The sequence below is a fragment of the Cryptomeria japonica genome, chromosome 11 (genome assembly GCF_030272615.1).
Source record: "Cryptomeria japonica chromosome 11, Sugi_1.0, whole genome shotgun sequence".
NCBI lineage: Eukaryota > Viridiplantae > Streptophyta > Pinopsida > Cupressales > Cupressaceae > Cryptomeria > Cryptomeria japonica.
Genome location: NC_081415.1, coordinates 471,356,471 through 471,380,144, shown reverse-complemented (window position 1 = coordinate 471,380,144; position 23,674 = coordinate 471,356,471).

The window sequence follows — 23,674 nt, the reverse complement described above, 5'->3', positions numbered from 1 at the left end:
AATGGTTGCTCTTGTAGCCACATGAAATCATCATGTACTCTACTCAATACAAACTTAACCCATTGGGGTTTGAACACATGAGGATAGACTAGGGCTTCAGTTAATCCCTTGATTCTGATATGTTCAAATTTACTATCCAGTTTGCCGTTAGTGCATAGTTCATCATATGTGTCACTAATCTCTACATGACCGAGTTCCTCAACATGGCACTTGGTAAAGAATCTGACATCTTCTACCAATAAGACTCAATCTGGGATGAGTGAAAATGCAATTTTATCATCCGGTTTTGAGGTGACTTTAGGAGTTAGGGAATACTTTAGAGATGGCTTGTCCACATTTTGGACAACTACAGGGTCTTGGATCTTGGGTGCCATGGTAGATCTCGAGTAAAATTCGACAGGTTATCCTTAGGGTTTATAAGTGACTTACTATTCACACTCGATAGACACTAGCAATTTGACTAGATCAAAAACCAGCTAAACAGTGTGAATAGATTGATGTAAATACCTCGAATATTTGCTCTGAATGAAGTTTGATCGCTTGATTCACTCTACTCTGCTTCTTGAAAACTTGGGTGAATGATAATGACCATGAAAACACTTTTAAGTACTCAAAAATACCTTATCGGGCTTCGTGCAAGTTAGGTCAAGATATTAAATGCACTCGGTTCACCTTTTACCAATATACTTCATTTTCTGTTTTCACCAAGTACCCAACTTTTCTTTGTTAACCGACTTGACAGGTTTCCTGTATACACCGACTTGACAGGTTTCTTGTATAGTATGCAAACTGACTAATTGAATCTTAACTATGCAGATTTTGAATTCTGTTCATAATAAAATAGGAACTATTATGATTTAACTTTTAAAGAATGCAGTCCCTTCATACCTTTTCTTGACTAATTTGAAATCGGTGCACCTAAATCGGTAGGTAAGGTGCTTTCTTCATCAGACATAATTTCTTTCTTTTTCCAAATCATCTTGAATTTTTCTTTTATCTCTTCAGTGTCTCTTCTCGGTTGATCTCTGCAATCTCCAGCTAAATGTCCAGCTTTGTGACAATGAAAACATGACATACCGGGATTTCTCCATGATCTCCAGTTGATCATCCCAAACCTTATAAAACAGTTGGCACTTATATGTCCATATCTTCCACAACATTTGCACCATATCCTTGTATTGTAATCCCATGGTACTACTGCATATTGTCGGTAAGGATCTGTGTGAGTTCGGTAACCTCCAGTGTTTGCTTGGTGTGGATACTTCATGTAGTTCTTTTGCTTAAACCAACACTTCTCGGTACTATGTCCATATCTATTGCAGTTTTTACAAAACCCTTTGAATTTTGCCTTCTGATGGTTGTTAACAAACTTTGTCCTACATTGATTAGGTATGTGACCATATTTATTGCAATTATAACAATATCCATTGGACTTAGAGATATTCAGTTGCTTACTTTTTCTGATCTGGCATATGTTGGTAGTATGACCTTGATTTCCATAGTAGTAGCAAATAGGCTTCTTCCTTTTGATGTTATTTCTTTTTCCAGCTTGTTTTGATGATTCTCCTCTCTCGGTAGTATTAATTCCTTTCTCGGTAGAGTCTTTTCCTTTGTAACTGAGTCCTCCATCTTTGTAGAGTCTTCTTGTATTTAGTTGCTCATCCAACATCTTTGATGCTTCATAACTTTTCTCCAATGATTCTTTGGATTTCTTTTCTGTTTCAAGTTCACCAGTCAAACTTGATACTTCAAGTTTCAATGATTGATTTTCATCATTCTTCAGAATTGCTTCATGATGAGCATAACCTAGTTGATCTGTCATATTTTGTTGAATACCAGTTAATGTTTTGATTTTATCATCCTTATCAGATACTAGAGCTTCAAGTTGTTGTTTCTCTCTTTGTAGATCTCTTGCTTTATCCTCAGCTATCCTTAATGCATCTATATTTTCAGTCATTTGTGTACTGAAATGTTCATGTTCTCTTTTCATTGCTTTTAGTTGATCAGCCAATGCTTTGTTCTATTCTTTCAACATTCCAATCATTTCTTCAGTTTCTTTAGATATACTGTTCTCAGATGATGTCTCAATTTGTTCCACTAGCTCTTGAGAATCCTGCAAGTCATCAGATAATCTTCTCCTTACTTTCAGATATTTTTGCATTTGCCTCTGCATGTCTACAATCACTTCATTTGCATTATCTAGTTCTTCTTGAAGATGCACAATCCTCCAAGATTGTTTGTAGCCTTCCATTGCTAAGATCTTTCTCTTTAGGTAGTTAAACCCTTTTCCAAGATTCAAGCTTTGATACCAATTGTTAGGCCCAATATAGAAAGCTAATGTACTGAGAGGGGAGTGGTGAATCAGTACTCCAAAAATTTTCCCTTGTAATAACCTTACTGTTATGCATAAACAGAATAGTGCAGCAACATAAAATAAAACTTTAATTAACAGATAACAATCATACATGATTCACTCCATAACACATATATTTTGGTCATGCAGAAACTCTTGGTTAGAGAGAAAAACTGTGGTGGGGATGGCACCCACAACTTCACTACTGCAATAATAAAGAATGCTTGGTTAGAGCTACATTTAGCTATTTCTAATAGCTTACCCTATTAGGAGTATTAAGATCAGTTAGATCTACGTTACTAAAGGATTTTTACAACACTATATAAGTGTAGCACCTGGTTAAAGGATTTACAATTTATAGACTTGGTTAGAGTCTTTTACCCTGTTAAAGGTTTCTCTTACAACTTCAAAATATTACAATATAATCATTACAAATATCTGCAACTTTACATTTGAAATGCTATAGTAGATTCTATGTGCTCTGAATAAGATTACCTAGCTTGTAGCATTCCTCGGTAACCCATAATGAAACTTGGTAAACCTTTCTATTTACTCTGTTCTTCGATTGTTCACTGATAACCTTCTCGGTGACCTCTCTATGTATCTGTAACAGTCTTCCTTCATGCATACACACTGCTATCTCATTGTATCTCATATCACATCATGTGTCTTATCTATTTTCTAACCCTAGAATCATGTTGTATATATAGATCTCTTATAGCGGTGATCTGATTCATTGCTTCGATCTTACAAAAAGATTCTTTGAATGAATAACTAAACAAAATATCTCATAGGTTAGATTGGCCTTGTAATCATACACAATCTCATAGTGCAATTTCCAATGCAAAAATGGTTAGATGTGCCTCAATCTTGTAACACGTTTTCATGTGCATGTCTAGGTTCAATGTATCTAGTAAAATGTTTCACTCAATAAATGTCAACTCAGTGAGTTAACTTTACCACTCGGTAGCCATGAACCTTTACTCAGTAAACAACTCGGTGAATACTGTGTTCTATGATTGCTTTCTTCAGTAACCGACTAGACTGTTCATACTGACTTCTCTATGTGTACCGACGACATGATTTGGTAATACTAACTGACTAGAATATAGTATGACTTTGGATATGAAACTAATGGCAATTTGATAAGTAGTAACATCTATCGCAAGAATCATCAAAGTATCATCACAAGTGTATACGCAATCAAAATGATGACTCATCTCTCTCATGATATTATCAACTCTTATGCTATCTCTATCAACAGAATCAACAATCAACATATCCAAATATTTCAGCAACTTGATATCAACAAATTGTCAGTTTTTTATCTAATCAACCTTATCAAATTAAAACAATCAATCAAACCTAATCAATTCTGTCACGTCTTATACATGATTGATCCTTCCTGAAACTAGACGATCTGATTTTGATTCATGTCTTATACTAGATGAATCCTCCTTCCTGAAACCAGATGTTCTGATCATGTCTTATACAGGATGAATCCTTCCTGAAACCAAATGCTTTGATCATTATTGTCTTATACAGGATGAATCCTTCCTGAAACCAAACTAAATCTAATCAATCATGATTTTTCAATCTTACCCATCTAAGCAATCAAGTTAATCGAAGAACTCACATTTTCATCAAACCACAGTTGCAGAAATCAAATTAAATCTATGAGGATATCAATCTTGCAAAAACTCCAAAGATCAGTTATCTCAATTGATCTCCCGAGGGGGCATCATCGTACTGGAATTTAGCAATCAAGAGCTGGGACATCCTATCAAATCAATATCATCATCAAAATGAGATTATTCTTTGAATCAACGCGTCATCACACCTCGCTTCAAAGAGGGGCAAAATGTATACACCTAAAAATGGTCTGAAGATAATTAATTGAATAAGCAATTATTTAATTAATCCTCCTCCCCAATTTAATTGAATTCACTAAGAAATTTGATTAAATTTCCCCTTTCATCTACTTATCAATAAATCTAAGGATTTATTTAATAGGTTCATTTCAACCCCTTAATTAATTAATTCCCTCATCCAAAATCATTTCTTCTAAATCCCCTAATTAATTAAAACAAATCAATTATGAGTTGAGATTAATTAGCCTTTTCCTATTATTTGAATTTTTAAATTCAAATTCTCCTAACTTCTACCACTCCTAAACCTAACCATTCCTAAACCTAACCCATTCTACCTACCACCATGTCCCCTTTCATCCAACATCTTTTAGAACCTTTGTGACACTTGTCACTAAGTGTTCCCTTTCATCCTACCTCTTCTAGAAGCCTCTTGACACTTGTCACCATAGAGATGACATATGTTCCCTTTAATCCAACCCCCTTTGCCATCCTCCTCCAATTTAACCATTGATATCTTCAGATCAATCTTGACCGTTGATTCTTGCCACATCACCCTTAGCCTTGGAAAATCCTATAAAGAGACGTCATTTTGGATAAATATGGGTCCCAATTCATATCATTTTGATTCATCATTTTCATTATTACTATAGGCATCTAGCTTATAGCTTATCATCTTTAGCAATGTTATCATGCTCAATTTTAGCTTAATTGCATCTTAATTCTAGCTCATTTTCTAGATTCATATAGCTTAATCATACTATTCTTGCTAGATCATGTATTTTCACCATTCAAATCCTCCATCTAAGTGTAGTCAAGTCACTGGAGTATGCATAACCAAATCTGAGAGCATTTTTCATACTCGCATTTACTAGGAGGCGATAAGTCGATTAGCTATGGTTTTACATTTCATTGTTTTAGTTTATTAACCATTGCGTGTAATGACTTATTGAGTGGATTGTGGTTGCAGGTACATGTACACTTCACAAAGCACAACACATATTATCATCAAAGAACATCTGACAATTAACTGGTTAGATGCAAGCTTCAAGCCAAATACAATCCAACCTGGACTCAAATAATCAAACAGATCACTGAATGTGAATCTCAATCCTTATTCTCAATTCTACTTCCTTTTCCACTACAAATGATTACAAAATATCATATATATACCCACTGGAACATATCCGAGTCGGCCTAATAATACTACATTTACTAATGCAGGAAAATGAAACTTGTAACTAGGTCGGTCCTAAGAATTAAAGAAATCTTTCCAGAAAATAACAACCAAGAGGTGTAGTTTAGTAGGAAGGTTGGCCACATGCCAAAGAACATTAGAAAAGATCCCAAATAGGTCCATATGCCAAGAATTGCTTCGGTAATGAAGGAAAACCAATCGGTAAGCACAAAAACTATCTTGGAACCTAGAAACAGTCAACCGAAAGTGATAACTGACCAGAAAAGAACCCAAATGAGCTGAAAATCTAGAATTAATCATATGAACCAGCCTATAAACTAAAAATAAGATCTATCATGAAAATAAAGCAACTACCAGTACCAATCAGTAAGAACACAAAAAAATGCACAATGAACTAAACAAGAACAAAACTGAAAGGAAATATTTTTGGTTGATGCAAGATTGTTCATCGACTAGGGATGCTCTTGCATCAGAAACCCCAAGTAGAAAGAAGATGTTCCATGAGAGGAAACTTATGAACATCTAAAAGGATTTGAAATAAAGACCCCATGCTCATTTGTGATCCAAACCCCTTCCTTATCCACCAACCTCTTCTTTAGCTCCTCCGGAATCTCAACCAACTTCTCTAACCCCTTACTCTCTTTGTTTATCTTCCTTTTCTTCAGATCTACACATTGTCTTTGTTTACTACTTTCCTTCTTCTTCAACTTTGATTTGTTTCTACCACAAGACTTCATCTAGTTTCTCACTGTAAGTGTTCTTTCATCCAGTTCCATTTGTCCATCAGGCTCGTCTATCAGATCCTTTTGCAAACTCATTTCACCCTTTGGTATAACCTCTGCAACTAGTTCTATCAATATTTATACAAACCTTCTGATAAAACCTCTGCCACCGGTTTCTTAGTACTACAACTTTTCTCAGGACTCAGATTCTTCACCTCCTACTCTTTCTCCTTCAAAGAAATCAATGTGAACTTTTGCCCATCTTTCTCAATAGTGACTAGGTTTCTTCTACAGTCATAAATAGCTCCTCTATCAAATTGCCAAGGTCTTCCCAACAATACATGAAAAGCACTCATAGATACAACATCACACAAAACCTCATCCCTGAAAGGCCCAATATTAAAATTCACGAAACATTTCTCCTTTACCTCTATCTTTTGATCATCTTGTAACCAACTTACCTCATAAGGACAAGGATGCTCAAGCCTCTTCAATCCAAGCTCCACAACCATCTCCTCAGATACTAAATTATCACTACTTCTAGTATCCACAATAACCTTGCAACACTTACCACCTGATTTGCACATAGTCCAGAAAAGACTCTTCCTCTGAGTGGATCCGGTATACTTTCTTTTGAACATAAGGGATTCTCCTTTCTTCGGTGCACAATCAGATCTGATACCTTCACGTTTCGGTTCCTCATTTGCCACACAACTTCTTGCCATTCCCTGCTTACATTCATACAATCTATGTCGGTTTCTCCACACTTGAAACATTTACTGGGGAATTCTCTACCAATATTGCTACTGCCTTTCCTCTGTGTTTTTTGTTCTGGTTCTTTGCTCCACTTCAGTTTTGACTCATCATCCTCAATCAGTTTCTGCTTCTCTATACTCATTTACCTCTTCCCTCTAGGGTTATTTGGTTGTCTTCTTCTTATCTTCTCCTCAGCCTTCAAAGCATACTTGTAAGCTTCTTCAACTGTTGAAATTCTCAACATACTCATCTCATCCTGAATGTTAAATGCAAGTCCATTTATGTACCTCGCCACCTTTTCTCTGTCCATCTCTCTATTTCCAAATATAATCATCACCTTGTTGCATTCCTTAGTATATTCTTTCACAGTCATGTTTCTCTATTCCAGGTTTTACAATTTGTTAAACAATTCCAACTCAGAGTCTCTCGGTATGAACTTGGCCTTCAATCTTGCAATTATCTATCTCCACCAGGTGATCTTCAATTCACCATTTTCCACTCTATCTTTTTGCAATTCTTTCCACCATAAGGAAACATGCCCTTTCAACTTATTCTATGCCAACCAGACTCTCTATGGGTCCTTAGCATTCTCAAACTTGAAGTAATCATTTAACTCTCTAATCCAATTGATCAGATCCTCTGGGTTCAGTGCTCTAGAATAGTTTGAAACTTCAATTTTGTGAACTTTACTCACTTGCGCAACTTCTCTCTGGAATATTTCCTTTCTTTCATCTTTTGTTCCTTCAACTTCTTCATGCTCTTTATCGGCTTCCTCATACTCATCCTCAGATTTAGGGTTCCTTCACAAACTAGCCAAAGTGTTCTGGATTTCGTTCCTCTTTTCATTCTTGAAGTCCTCCATCATCTTCTCTACCCTCTGAGGGTTTGTCCTTCTAGGAGACATCTCCTCTTCCACTCTAGTGAACTACCTCAACTCAGCGATCTAACTATTGGTTTCAATTGCCTCTCCTTGATGATCTATTGAACACATGCACAACCTACCTCCAATTGGTGATCTGTCCACCCAAAGGAATGCCTCAGGGTTGAAAAAATCTTCTACTAGCTATTTCATAACCAACTCTGATACCATTTGATGCAGCGATACCTAGTGAAACCATCAAAAGAGAATTGACTGGCTTATGTAGCAAGAGTAACACAATGAAAGCAACTTGAAAACATAGCAAGATTACATAAACAAATCATATTATTGCTTTATAACTTTCGGCAACCATCTGGTTATTATCATATTATCATCAAAGAGCATCAAGTAGATAACCAATTACATGTAGGCTTCAAGCCAGATACAATCCAACTGGGACTCAAAGAATCAATCGGATCACTAAATGTGAATCTCAACCCTTATTTTCAATTCTTATTCCTCTACCCCTAAAAAGGATTACATAATATCATATATATACCCACCGAAACATATCCGAGTGAACCTCAGAAGATTATATTTACCAATGTAGGAAAATGAAATGTGTAACTAGGTCGGCCCTAAGAATTAAAGATTTTTTTCTGAAAAATAACAGCCAAGAGGTGCAGTTCAGTAGGAAGGTCAGCCACATGCCAAAGAACATTAGACAAGATCCCAAATAGGTCCACACACCAAGAATCACTCTGGCAATGAAGGAAAACCAACCAGTAAGCACAATAACTATCTCGGAACCCAAAAACAGTCAACCGTAAGTGATAAATGACCGATAAAGAACCCAAATGACCTGAAAATATGGAATTAAGCACATGAACCAGCCTGGAAACAAAAAACAAGATCCACCATGAAAAACAAGCAACTACTGGTAAGAACACAAAAAACTACACAATGAACTAAACAAGAACAAAACTGAAAGGAAATATTTTTTGGTTGATGCAAGATTGGTCATCGACCGGGGATGCTCCTGCATCACATTTCTTGAGAGGAAAAGTTAGTGAAGCTAGAGTATGCATCTAAAAAGAACAAATTGCTGGTATTTTCACTAATCCTTTGCCTGCAAATATGTTTGTCTAATTGAGAGACAAGTTAGGGGTGTCCACTCCTCCTGATGAGAACTAGATGCATTGAGTTGCATCAATCCGGTGGACTTCATAGTCTTATATTTTTGTCTAGATGGATGAGTTGGTGTTGCTACTCTGCTAGAGTAGTTAGTGTTGCATCAATCCAGTGAACTTCATAGTTTTATCTACTTGATCTTGGGGGGAGTATATTGGAGATGTTTTCTTTCTTTGCATTGATTGTTTTTCACATTCATATGTTGCCATCAATGCCAAAGGGGGAGATTGTTGGACATTGTTGCTGCTAGGATATGTTGTTGTCATTGATGTCAACATATTCTTATGATTTATTTCTCTGGTGATTGTAGATTGGTTTATTGGGATCATGTTTTTCTGTATGGAGTATTTCTAGAATTACATCATTTTGTATTGGTTTCAGTGATTCAAGAAGCTTAATTGATCATATTATATGATCCGGTTTGCAATTTTTTTTATCAGTGCTTTGCAGAGTTCACTATTTCCTCCGGTATATTTCGATGTGATCAGATCTTGAGCTAAGATTTTGGGAGGTTGTTTGGGATGATCTTGTGTATCTTCATTTTAGATGGTTCATGATTTGGTGCTCCACAAGTTATCTTTCTTTGTGGCAGTTGCTGGTGTTTGAGTGTTCTTGAGGTTCAGATGTTGATCGATGAAGATTTGATAAGTGGTGTTGGTACAACTATTGCTAATGATTATAACGTTCTTGCTTGTGTTTCCTAATTGTGTCCTATATGTTTTGATAATCTGCATTGATCATTGTGCCATTTTTTGGTGATTTTTTGATCTGGTGATGTTCTTCATGTTAGGTGGTTTTCCTGGTGGTGTAGCATGTTGCAGTTGATCTTGGCATGATTTCTGGTGGTGATGAGCATTTGAAAATTTGATTTGGGTCCATTTTATGTCATGCATATCATTATATTGGTCTGGTGGTCAATCTTTGTATCGTGTGATGTAATTTTATAATTGTGAATTGAGGGTTTAGCCAACCTTGTTGTCAAGGTTGATGAATTGTATAAATAGGTGATATAGTTGTGCAATTTGGGTATTGAGGTTGTGTCTACATTATCAGAGAGTGTTGTATGTGTGAACAAGGATTCATCTTTTGGTATGATGTATTGAGTAGAGATTGGTGTTGTAGAGAAGACATATGTGCTTAACCGAAACTGTCATCAGGCATTAGCAGATGCTATTATTGCAGTTCATTCCTTCTGGATTGTAGTCTAAATCTTGTTGTAAGTTAGTGAGACTTACCAGAGGGTAGTCTGAATCTTGTTTTGAGTCAGTGAGACTTCTCTAAGGGTTGTAGCCTTTTGGGTTATTGTAAATTAAGTTGTGAGCTCTAAGCAATGTGCTTGAATGCTAGTGCATTCCCCATTGTAATTATTTTCACATACTACTGCAGAGTATCATCTTATTGTGGGTAGGTTCCCACCATGGTTTTTCCTTTAATTGGGTTTTCCATGTCAAAATTTTGGTGTTGTGTGTTGTGATATCAATTTGTTTATCTTCGTTGTTGTTGTAGTTTATCAGATTTGTATTTGTGGTTAAGTTTATAGATCTAGTGAAAACTGATTCACCCTCCCTCTCAGTTTTCCTTCATTATTGTTGCCAACAAGAACAACCCCTACATTTTCTAGATAATCTAGGACATGATACTGCAAAATAGGTGTTGTAGTCACACTCAACAAATTATGGATAAATTGGTGCTATAGTGACACTAAGAAAATCATAGTGTGTGATAAAAGTGTACAGACAAACCTCATGGTGTATGCACAAAGTGAAATGCATAGTAGACTATAGTCCCCCATTATAAAATTATCATGTATACCAAGTAGGAGCAATTATTTAATGTAGCACACATTCAAATACAACTACATCACAATAGTAAAATGCCCCCAAACATAGACAAGTCAAAATAAAAATTCACATAACATGTAACAACATGTAAGGATCCATGATCCTGGGTCAATATGTGAATTAGATGAATCATGTATAATTTTTTTTTTTAATTGAACCATTCCCCAATGAAGTGGAAGTACAAGAACAATGAAAGGAGAGAACATAAGATGAACAAAGGGTCTTTTTGGGTCAACCTTAAACAGACAAAAAAGCCTCAATTATTTACATCATCCCTAAAAGACAACACAAGAGCACATTTATGCCAAAAGCATATTTATGGCACAACATGTATACTACAGATAGAAGAATCAAGATACATATAGAGGAATGCCACAATAGGATTGATCTCTTTGTATCCTTATGGCAATGTATCCTCAAGAGTCATCCAAAATATCCTAACAAACAAAAAAACACAACGATAAACATATCATGAGGAAGCACATTGCATGCAATAAAACATATAAAATAAAGTATTATTGCATGAATGAGCTAGTCTAGCAAATAATCCACCTCACAATATTGCCCATCACTATATAGAGATGATGGAAAAGATGCTAAAGGAGCTACATCTAGTACAATAGATAGAGCTATGTCTAGAGTCAAACATGGACCATGCTCCAATGACGGATAACAATGTGTGACACTAGTAGCTAAAGTTGGTTCTTTAGAGAACATCAAAGACTATTCATTATCATGCTCAATAGTTTCAAGCATGTTATCAAAATCATCATTAGAATTGATCACTATAAGTGATTTGATAGGAAGAGGAGGAGAAGAATCCCCTATATTTTTAATCTTCATCCTTTAGTGAGATTTGGAATAGGTAAAGATCATCTCTAAGGGTGGGTAATTATTGGAAGGTTGAGGAGGTAGGGCCAAATCAACATGCAATTTGTTAGCTAAAGATTCATTTCTAACAGTAAGCTCATGAGCTTTGGCATGACATATTCATCAATTATGATTTGAAGATTTTGTAGAAAGAGTTTTGATATCACTCAACATAAATTCCTTTTCTTCCTTTTCTTTGGGAATGTAAGGAGGAACATAAGGAACCTCTAAATGTTAAGAGATAGGAGAAGTAATAGATGGTGTTAGGGATTCGCCTCTTTTTCCTATATAAGATGGTGGATGTGGAAATACAACATAAACATTAGGCACTTTAGAAGTAAGAAGGTTTTTGAATCCAGGATGTGGTTCACATGTTACCTATGGAGTAGGAAGAATTACTTCTATATCCATAGATTTTGAAGGGTCCTTAGGGGTACAAGTCAAAGAAAGTCTTGAGGGATTACACAAGGATAACTCAACCATTCTCTTGGATTTAATTTTTTTTAAGGATATGAATAGGTTATCTTCATGAGGTTTGATTGGTTGAGGTTGTTGTGGCCAAAATTAATCAATTATAAAGTTTCTACATCTAGACAAGTGCTATAGATCACTATGATATATGGTTTGCACTCATCCTTCAAAGATAAAATTCAAATACTTGTGGAATATGGAAGGGATTTTTTTCATGGATGTGAGTCAAGGATGAACAAAATTCACACAAAATTAGTTCAAGGTATGGATAATAGTAAAAGAGATATCTAAGCAACTTCAACTAGAAGGGTGATGGAACCAATGGTAGGAAAAGTGCAACCTTCATGCACCTTAATCAAGACTTTCAATTTATCATAAGTGTCTTGATATATTTCATATCTATAAATATTTTATTTTGTAACCATGTTAACCATACCTACTAGATCAATAAGCACTCCACATATGAGTTTGGACCATTGATTCTAGCAGTAATGTATAGTGGTCTATAAGGTGCATTCTTTAAGATATTACTCAAGGTAAAAGCGATATCTAGTTCACACTTAGGCTTAGGTTTCTCTTTCTTAGGATATGGTTATATTTCATTTACTAAATATTTAGCTTAATTGGATTGGACATCGGCTTCTACATGAATATTGTCATGAGGCTCAACAACATTTGTGTATTGGGAAGGTAAAGGGTTAGTAAAGCTTTACAAGTTTTGATTAGATTGTGCTATGAATTTATTCCCTTTATCATTCACACCATCCACCTATATGAGATTAGAGTCAATGAGGTCTTTAATTTCATGTTTACTATGCATACATTGTTTTGTATAATGTCTAAGATTACAATGATATTGACTAAAGGCCTCCAGATTAAACAAAGGAGACAAAGGCTTTGAGGTATCTACATGATGGATGGGGGAAATCTTAATCATATTGGTTTTTAACAATTGAATCATAATGGAGTGTAAGGATTTATAAAATTGTATAAGTTTGTGATTTTTTGGTTTAGAAGAAAAGCAAACTACAAAAGAATGTGTCATAGTTGCAACTTGACTTTCAAGGTTATTGTAAGAATGTGCGTTTATCTGAATGAAGTTCTTATTTTATTTTTTAAAGCCTTGGCAATTTTTATGAGCTTCTTTGGATTTGTCAACTAGAGTCATAGATGAAGTGCCTTCATATTGACTAATCAAAATTTGATAATCATGAAGTTCTATGAACAAGTGTGTGAAATATGGGTATTTCATAAACAAAATCTTATCTTTAATATGTAGTTATAAATTACTAGTAAAAACTCTTTGAATTTTAGGATTAGGAAGAGAATAAGAAATTTATGAACACAAATTTTGATAACTACTGATAAAATTAATAAATTTATCTTTAACACCTTGTTTACATGGCACCAAATCAACTAATTTAACTTGAGGCCCAATGTAATTTTAAAGAAGTTGTGAAAAATTGACTCACCAATTGTTAAAAATTGATAATTAAATTTCCAGGGAAATAGAAAATCCATTCCAATGTAGTTTCTTTCAAGTATCTAGGGAATTTTTTTGTAAGAATGGATACTTTTTCAAATATAAAATCATTGCATAAAGCAATAAATGCTGAAACATGAGTATTAGGATCGTCTTTTCCATCATATTTTCTCAAAACAATGTACATCAATGTTTTGTGGGATGGAAGTTTTATGGATTTAAATGAAAAGTGGGATACTTTAGAAATATGATGTGAAGTGAATTAGTATTGGGTTATGTTAGCCAACTATTGTTGTAAAGATGATACATTTTACAACAATTGGTTTATGGAAACATTGATAGATGAAGTGTCTTGTGAAAAGTTGGATTGTGAAGGTGGGTTTTAAGGGGTATCGTGGTAGGTATGTGGAACATTATGGTAGGTGAGAGGTGGAGACGGTTGATGGATGTTTTGAGAAGAAAAAGGAAGATTGGTTTCTAGAGGTACATAGATATATTGATTGATGGGATTAGTCCCAGTACTGACATGGTTGGAATTACCTTTTTGTGTAGCAGTATACATGAGAGAAGATGTGCATGTACGAATATTGGGTATTATTGTGGGCATGGGCATTGGTATCTCAACTTGGTTTGTAGGAGAGGTGTGATCAAATGCTTTTGTGCAAGTAGTCATCATCATATTATTTTCATCCACTTTGTGAGATATACTACATATAAAATCCACACCATGTACATCACCTTATATCATCTTCCTTATATTCTCAATCAAGGGAATACCTCTTCAACCAAGTGTTCTCTACTCACAAATTTTTGAAGACCTTCCAATTCCTTGTTAATATTCATTATTTTTTTATTAGACACTTGTATTGAAGGATCATCATTATTATGAGAAGCATGAGAGGAATAATTTTCAAGTATGTTAGGAAAGACATGTGTTGGATTGTGAGAATATTTCTCTCCTAAGATAGTTGGTGGGAATAGGTTAACATTTAACTCAGGCTCAACACCATTATCAAAATGAACAACCATTATTTAACTTCTTCTCATGTGAATGTCAGATTCAAAACAACAGGTTATGAAACTCATAAACAAGTATAAGCTCCAAAAACACACAATCGCTCCTATAAAGCAATATAAAAAAGATAGAGGAAAAGATAAGGAAATTGATCTAGGCTTTTAATGCCTTGGTTTATCTGACAATATTTATTCTAAATGCAAACAATTATGCAAATAATTAATTAATTAATTGACATGCAATTATATCAATGATAAAATTGATTAACCAATTGAATAAACTATGTGAAATAGCACAATTATGATAAATTAACCACCCAATTCAAAAATATGAGATAGAAATATTGTGATTAATTAATGAATTCAAGCACATAAGAAATAAACTTTTAGAAATAAATGCCTCTAAATTTGAAAATTTTATGAAAATAAATTCAGATGTTAACATCCAAATCAAAAGTAATGCAAAGAAATTCGGGTTCACCAAAATGAAATAGTGAAAATGTGGGTCTTAGCCTATAAATGAAAAATAAAACCTCAAATTTATATTTATCATTTCATTTTGGAATAATAAGTAAGATTCAAGTCTAGTACTAATAGGAGAGTTGAACACTAAAGTGATTTATGACTCCCTTTTTGATTGATTTATGTAATTGGATTTGAGACTATATAATGTGTCTAATTGAACTAGGTTAAATGATAGGAAATTGATAATTTTCAATATAAATAACAAGATATAGAACTAAAAACCAACATGGTGGTAGGGATATAAAATGAGATACATAAATGAACGAATAGCCATAATTTGGAGCAAAATATGTTAGACTGGGGGGAAAGGCATACCAATCTAAAGGTATCTTTAACAATAGGAGGTTTTAGATCCTTAATCAAAATGATCTATAGATCTATCTCTCTAAAAATTAGCTGAAAAGTATTGAACACTAGGGTAGGTCAATTTGATCTAGGGGTTTCTTCTTGTTTGAAGTTTGGGATTGTATGTCATTATCTTCTCCATGTTCTTGTAACTCTATCTGATGTTGTATCTACACCTATGAACACACGAAGAGGGAAATATTTTCTATTGTATAGGGGCTTTCCTAAGTCAAACCTCATTTTTGTTTTTTCACCTCCACTAATTGATGAAAAAAGATCTCGTCCTTAGAAAGGACGAAGGCTGAAACCTAAATGGAGATTATTGAAATAATAAATGCTACCTTTGATATGAAACCCTTTCCTTGAAGTCTCACACAAAGATGTATATTTATGGATTGATGTTGATGCATGTATTCATCATGGAGGAACACATAAAACTTTATCATCATTGTTGAAGATTGAATGCTTAAATCTTGGATTGTTAACTTGTGTTTAATTGTCTTGAAGATTCTATATTGAATGCTCATAAGAATTGATACTGGATATGGATTAAGAGATAGCAGTTCAAAAAAGAGGGGGAGTTCTATTTATAGGAAACTTACACCTTTTTGGATTTAATTTTTAGTTAAGGCCAATTGGGTGTCACTTTTCCACTACTTGCAATGTTAATCATTGAAATTTCAAATTTGGGGCCAAACTATCTTGACATGAGCATTGGGCACCCTAGTCTAGCAATTTAGATTGAAACAAAAGTTCTTGAGTAGGGGATCATACTAAGCTTCTAAAAATGGTCCCAAAACTAATAATAATCAAACATGAATCGGGAACATTAGGCATGACCACCAAACTGATTCTAAAGTGAGTGTAAAATTGTAAAGGTATACAATTTATTACATTGCATGGAGTAATTAGGATAATCACCTAAATAATTGTCTAAATAGGTCCTTTATTATTATTTTTTTTTATAAAAGTGGACAAGCCACTAAACTTATATTTTATTAAATTTAAGAGTTGAAAATACATAACGGGTTCAAAGGGCATACTGGCAGGAAAGAACCCGCAAGAAAAGCTCTGGTTGTGGCCCGAAAAAGAGAAAAAAACTAAAATTTAGATCCCCATATACCCAATTACATGTCTGAGTTTGATCACCCTCCCATTACAGAGCTTTATCAAAATATACCTAACATCATCCAAAAAACCCCATAGACCCATTACATACTTGATATAAACACCCTCCCCTTACATGATTCTTCGAAGATGCTTATCATTCTCCGTAGGACCCAAAAAGAATTTTGAAGAATAAACTTGTAAAAAAGGGGAAGACAACACGCTTCCATGCTTGACAAGATTTTGTAGCACCTGCACAACACCATAATGTCCAACAGGCATGTAGAAAACCACCCCTTATGTCCCACGAACAATAATACTGCTTGCCAAAAAGAGGGAAGAACCAGATGGAAGCATACCCCTGTTCAAAAAACTTGCGGACAAAACCTATTACACTCAAACAGAAACCCAAGATCATGTTGTCAAGTAAATGAGAGCCATGAGTTAGGCCATTCTAATGGCAGAGAGGAAGGAGGCACCATCTGTATAGGAGGAATCCAGACTGACAAAGCTTGAACATTAGACAATGATTCTAAAAGAAAATGCAATCCTGCAAAAACATTAACCGCTGCAGCTAGACAATCTAGTGAAACATGATCTAAAAGGGCTGCCAATTCAAATAATGTGTCATCATATATGTTAGATATTATCCCATTCCTTAAAATTGAAAGGAGTTCGCCATGCCACCCAGAGGATAATAACTGAGAATGAGTAATAAAACCAACATATGCAAAATTACCAAAATCAAAGCGGTAATTAGAGAGAGCATTATCCAAATCAACTAAAGAGTAAAAGTGTGGGTTGAAATATGTATCACAAATTGCCCTAACCATAGCAGAATCCAGAAGCACATCCATACATACAGTGAGAAACCAAGATGCAATATCAGCAAGGAAACAACCTGGGTTATCCACAAGCCATCGCTTTCCCAAAACTTTGCGAATAGCCAGAGAAAAATCCATCGAATGAATTTGAAACAAACACCCAAGCTTCTCATCATCCAAAACAAAAGAGTCTTGAAAATAATAGTGTTTGCAGGGCAATAGAATGTGGTAACCCACAGATTCCATCAGGAAAGCAAATGCAAAGCCAAGAGAGCCGAGGAGAATTAAAGAACCCAATGCCATCATAAGACAGTAAAAACAACCACGAGAGGATGACACACTAATAAAAAATGATGTCATTATCCAAGCCGCCACCCTAAACAAATAATGATTATATTTTCAAAACAACTCGGCACCAAGAATGCAAGATAGAAACAAAAGCCACCATCTTACTAAACGATGATGACAATGTCCATGCGAAGCATAAAACCAGCCAAGCCAATTAATGACTCAAGATATCCACATGAACAAGATTACTCAGAGGATCACAAACTTTGCCACATTATGAACATGAAGAAACCAAAATCGTGCAATCAACAAGGGCAGAAAACAAATTATAAATTTATGAGGGAAGGATTAACCACGTACAAGAAAAAACTCCCTCGTACCCCAAAAACATGCAAACATAACTCTCAATAATGACGCCCTGTGTGGTGAAAAAATAGAAGTGCATTCCTATGATTTATCTTCCAACCACCATACATAGACAAGCTTTTTGCCAATGAGTAAGAAATGAAAAACTCTTGAAAGTGGTACCAAAGAGTAAAGCAAGATAAAAAGCAATTTCCAAGCACCATAAGACCGACCGGATAGAGGAAGCAAAGGCCTCGAGCCCTATTTGGGATTACACACAACTATGTCAAAATAATGCATCAATGACCCAAAATAGGATACCACCACTTTAAACTTTTATGTCTGAAAGTGAACAATATAAGGGGCGTGCTTAATAACAACATTTACAGATGATGGAACAAGCACCCATAGTTAAAAACAAGATAAGCAACAATGCCCCATCCTTCTACTTGACCCAGATATATCTCCAAGACATATGTAACTCATGAATTAATAGAATTAACTGAAACAAAACTCTCCAGTCCTCAACGAAATACACACATTAACATCTACCCAAAGAGCAGAGATGTATAAGTACTTCAAGTGCAGATAGAAATAAAAGACTCCTATCAGCACAAAAAGAATAGATACAGACTGTACTGAGGAGAGGATAATATGTATACTTCAGTGAGAAATGAAAGATAAAGAGAAGGAACTAATTATAATGTATTGCTAGCTGCCTTACTACCTCCCCAATCCTCAAGAAGTACATATATTACCTTCTAACCCAATACAAAATTTGAGAAGGGGATAATCTATATACTTCAAAAAGAAATGGAGGAAAGGCTCAAAATAGATGAAATTAATATTTGGGAAGAGGCATATACCCGATGAGGACATCTTGAGGAATGTCACGTCTTTCCACAATCTTATGAAAAGTAGCCGAGCCAATTGCCAAATTAGCCAAGAAATATGCCAATTTTTTTAACTCTCGAAAACAATGAGATAACAAATAGGTATCAAAACAAGATAATTTCTCCAAAATGTGGTCAATTAAATACTTCAAGTGCCAACAATTACTTTTACAATTTAAAACACTTTGGATAACAACCATTGAATCCCCCTGAATGTGAAGATGTCTTATCCCAAGGGAAATAGCCATGTCAATCCCAAGTGAGAGATCTTGACATTCAACAAAGTTGTTTGACTGAACCCCAAGGGCATGAAATTGAGCTGATATTAAAACTGCATTATGATCCAGAATAGCCATACCAGCACCCACCATACCCGGGTTCCCCTTGGAAGCACCATCAAAGTGGAGTTTATAATGACCCGGAGGAGGAGGAACCTAGGTAGCCATAATTCTCTTATTTTTAAAAGCCATACCCTTTGAAACTGACCCATGGGAGGGAATAATAGACAGGGATTCCATGTTCTTGTGATCATGCCATCCCAATGGGAGAAGGATGTAAAATGATCTAAATTCTTATGAATATATGACAAGGCCACCTCCAAGATGGAAGCCTCTATCTTGACTAATATATCAGAGAGTGACGTGGATGATTTTTTGAAGATCCTATTATTTCTCTCTAACCATATGTTCCAAACAATGATCGATGGAGTTATGATCCAAAGACAAGCATAAATAGCATAAGGGGACAAAAGAGGCCAAGCTCTAAAGTGTGAGAGGAGGTCCCCACTAGTAACAAAAGAGAGGCCTAACTTCCCGAAGAACCAATTCCAACATCCTAGAGAAAAATCACAATGAAGAAAAAGATGAGATGATGATTCCAATTTTTGATTACATAAAACACAAGGGAAGACAACAGATAAGCCCATCCTATCCAATCTCATCCCAGTAAGAACCCTATCTTGAACAGCAAGCCATGTAAAGGCTCTAGCCTTTGGCAGACATGTAGGATGCCAAAATAATTTGTAAGGCCAAGAAGAGAGATCCTTGACCGTCATAAGGGAATTATATCCATCTTTCACTGAATACTTTCCAGTAGAGTTCTTGGTCCAAATCAGCTCATCATCATGCTCAAATAAGATGATTATTCTGTTTCTAAGAGTAGAATAAAAATATGCTTTAAGACTAGGACTAATAGGAAGAAAATCAATCAACTTCCACTGGGCCATCACCATATTGCCATCATGAACTATAGTGAAATAGTCTGATAAGTAGGCCCCCCATTTATCCAAAAGAATAGATTTCAAGGGTGACCAATCCCTAATAGAATCCATAGGACAATGACCATTCCAAGTATCATCCCAAAATCTAACTTTCAGACCATTATGCACAACCCAAGAAAGATGCGGCAGCAAGACTCTTCTACATTTTCCCATGAAATTCCAAATGGTCGACCCCTTAGGTAGAGACTCAGCTCAAAATTTAGACTCCCTAACACCATTAGAAAGATACTTGGCAAACATGATTCTAGCCCAAAGGGAGGCTGGATTATCATATAATTTCCACACTAATTTGGCCCCCAGTGCCAAATTTTGATTTTCCAAGCTACGAATTCTAGATCCCCCAAGTTCTTTAGGAAGACAAACCTTATCCCAAGCTAATAGAGGGATCCTAGATTTCCCATCCCTTTTGTTGTTCCAAAGAAAAGACCTCAGTGTATCCTTTAAACTGACAACAACTTCCTTTGGAGCTTTGAGAATTGACATTAAGTAAGTTGGCACTGCATTCAAGACTGACTTAATCAACACAATTTTCCCCACCGTGGTAAGCCATTTGTGGTTCCATGCCAAAATTTTCTTAGACACCCTTGAAACTATTTAATCCCAAAAACTAACCTTAACCTTGTTAGCAAAAAAAGGAACACCTAAATAAGTACAGGGAAGAACCCCAAGTTGGAATCCCCAAAACTTTTGAAGCTTATCCCAGAGCAGGGAATGAGTATTTAAGAAGAAAACCTTAGATTTTTTGATGTTGACTTTCTGACCCGAAAAAGCTACATAATCCCTAATCACTTGATCAATAGCCTGAGCCTCCTTCAAGGATGCACAACCAAATAGGAGGGTGTCATTAGCAAAAAGACAATGAGAGATCCTCTTATCAAAATTCTGAATTTTAATGCCCTTCCATGAACCACTCTCACGAGCTGAGCCAATTGCCCGACTCAGACCTTCAGCTAGTAGAATAAATAAAAAGGGTGAGAGCAGATCCCCTTGCCTTAAACCCCTAGAGGAGTGAAAGAAACCACAGGGGGATCTATTAATAAGAACCAAGAATCTTGCCGAGGAAAGGCAAGCCATAATCCATTTTATCCAGGCCAGGGAGAAACCCAACCTTGACAGGACAATTCTTAATGCTTTCCACTCAACCCTATCATAGGCTTTCATCATGTCTAACTTAAGAATCATTGCGGGAGATTTCTGGGTAGAAATCAAATGTAGGACCTCATGTGCAACTATAGCCCCTTCAGAAGTTTCCCTATGAGGGACAAAACCTCCTTGCTCAAGAGAAATTATACTTGGTAATAACTTAGCCAACCTCATTGCAATTACTTTAGAGAATATCTTATAAATGGTGTTACATAAAGCTATAGGATGGAAATCTGTGAAGGTTTTAGGATCATCCTTTTTAGGTAAAATGACAATCAAGGTAGTGTTCGTTTCTTTGAGGATAGACCTATTCCTCCTAGCTTCCTCTAAAGCCAAAAGGACATCTTAACCGAAAAGCTCCCAACATTTTTGAAAAAACAAAGGAGTGAAACCATCAGTCCTGGGAGCCTTGTCTGGATTCATAGCAAAGAAAACCCCCCGAACTTCTTCTATTGAAAACGGTGCCATTAACATTCTATTATCCTTAGGAGAGACTAGAGAAGGAATAAGAGACGAGATATTGTTTGAATCCTCAATATTTTCAGAAGAAAGAAGATTCTTAAAAAACTTAACCGCTTCCTTAGAAATATCCTCATCCTTAGAAAGGATATTCCCCTGGCAATCCTAAATACAAGAGACCCTATTCCTAGCCCTTTTCAATTTAGTGCTAGCATGAAAAAATTTTGTATTCTTATCACCATCTGCTAGCCAAAGCTCCCGAGATTTTTGTCTCCAATAAACTTCCTCTCTAGCCAAGATTTCTTCTAGTTCACCCTTAAGAGACCTAAGTTCATCCAACACCTTAGAGCCCAAACCATGCAGCAAGACATGCCTATTGAGGACCTCTAACATGTCTAAAACCCTCTGTTTTTTTGCAAAAATATTCTTGAAATGAAGGGAGTTACAACCCCTAATGTTTTTTTTTAAGAAAGTAATCTTCTTAACCAATTGAAACATTCTGGAACCCCTACAGAAAGGACCCTCTCTCCACCATTACCTCGAGAGGGGAAGAAAAGAGGGATCCCTAAACCACATTGGCTCGAATTTAAAAGGAAGCTTGTGACTAGGTTTGTCCGATACAATTGTCAGAGAGACCAGAAAATGATCTGATCTAGCCACGGGGAGAATGGAAGAAAAAAACTCAATGTTTGAATCAAACCAATTCTCTGAGAGTAAAAATCTATCCAATCTTTCTGCAATCTAAGAAAAAAATTTCCTCATATTTATCCATGTGAATAGACCATTATTGGGCTTGCAATCAAGAAGGGACATGTCAACAATGAATGCATTAAAATCATCCATGGATTTCTTATTTGGGTAAATCCCCCCTAATTTCTCACTTAAATTCAAAACTGCATTAAAATCTCCCCCAAATAGGATAAAAGAATTCCTAAGGGGGGAAGACACCCTAATGAGTTCCTGCCACAGCCTATATTTAGCCAAAATACCTAAGGGGGCATAAATGTTGAACACCCATACTTTAAAACTCGAGGCTCTGAAAGAGACTAATGACAACATCCAGCTAGGCTCAGATGTGACCAATTTTACATCAACTACAAAATCATTCCATAACAAAGCCAGACCTCCCAAAGCCCCAGCAGCAGGACAAGAAAAAAACTTCCATTTTTTCCAAGAAGAAAATACAAATTCTGAGTTTTCTGATGAAAGTTAAGTTTCCTGAAGTAAACCGAAGTCCCACTTAACCAAATCTAACTGAGACTTGATCAAGCATCTCTTGTTAGGGGCATTTAAGCCCCTAACATTCCATGATATAATCTTCATTGGATTCGAGGGGAGGTCAACACTCCCCTCTTTTCACTAATGGGAGAAGAACATTTCTCCCCAAATTTTTTGTGTAAGCTTCTCTTGACCAAAGCAGATCTAGTAACCGAAGGGCTAATAACATACCTCTTTTTAGACTTGAGTGACCCACTACCTTTTCCATTCCCAAAATTTAAGATGGCCACCTTCTTGAAACCAGGAGAGGCCGACAGAACTTGTTGAACACTTGCATCAATTTCCAACTGAGTTTTTTGACTCTTTGAAGGTCTACCCCTTCTAGGAGACACTATAGTGTTAGGGAAATTTAGCTGAACTTGAGCAATAGAAGATTTAATGGGTGTTTTCACTGGAGAGGAGCGATGCAACGGGGTCACATTCTGAAGAACAACTCTATTTGGATCATCCTGAGAGGTGATAATAGGGGCCTCAGAGGGATTTAAGGAAGGAGAGATAGACAAACTCTTATGAATTAAATCCAGATCATTCCCAATAGAGCACACTACCTTTTTTGAGACCT